The sequence below is a fragment of the Panthera uncia genome, assembly GCF_023721935.1.
Source record: "Panthera uncia isolate 11264 chromosome D3 unlocalized genomic scaffold, Puncia_PCG_1.0 HiC_scaffold_8, whole genome shotgun sequence".
NCBI classification, from domain to species: Eukaryota; Metazoa; Chordata; class Mammalia; order Carnivora; family Felidae; genus Panthera; species Panthera uncia.
This window is the reverse complement of record NW_026057586.1, coordinates 66,320,799-66,321,529: the sequence shown is the minus strand read 5'-3', so window position 1 is coordinate 66,321,529 and position 731 is coordinate 66,320,799.

Genomic DNA, 731 nt, shown 5'->3' with positions numbered 1-731 from the left:
GGGACAGAGAGAGACAGAGCATGAACGGGGGAGGGGCAGAGAGAGAGGGAGACACAGAATCGGAAACAGGCTCCAGGCTCCGAGCCATCAGCCCAGAGCCTGACGCGGGGCTCGAACTCACGGACCGCAAGATCGTGACCTGGCTGAAGTCGGACGCTTAACCGACTGCGCCACCCAGGCGCCCCTAGTGATTCGTTTCTAATGAACATGGTAACAACGACAGTATGACTTCTGGGAGCAGGTTACACAACGCACGGCAGCTTCCGTCTCACGGGTCACCTCATTTGGGGCAAGCTGACGTTCAAGCAGCCCATGGAGGAGCCCTCGTGGTGAGGGTCTCCTGCCCACGGCCGTGTGAGGGAGCCGTCTTGCTTCAGCCCCGGTCAAGCCTTCAGATGAGTGCAGCCTCTGGAGAAATTGAACCAGAACCAGCAAGCTAAGCTGCTTCCGGATTCCCAGCCTTCCGAAAGCATGTGACCTAATAAACGTATGTGGTCCCGAGCCACCGTTTGGGGGTCATTTGTTACACGGTGGTAGATGATTAAGACAACTTTTATGCCAATATCCCATCCACCAAACTAGCTTCCGTACTGCTTCGGCACTGCTTTTTAGCCTGATGCTAGACAAAGCTGCAGTTTCTCAGATGCCGGGTACCCCCTTTCCCACCTTGGAGAGCCGGGCTGGAAAACTGAGGAACATACCGTGATCACTCCCTCAGCTTTCTCCCTACG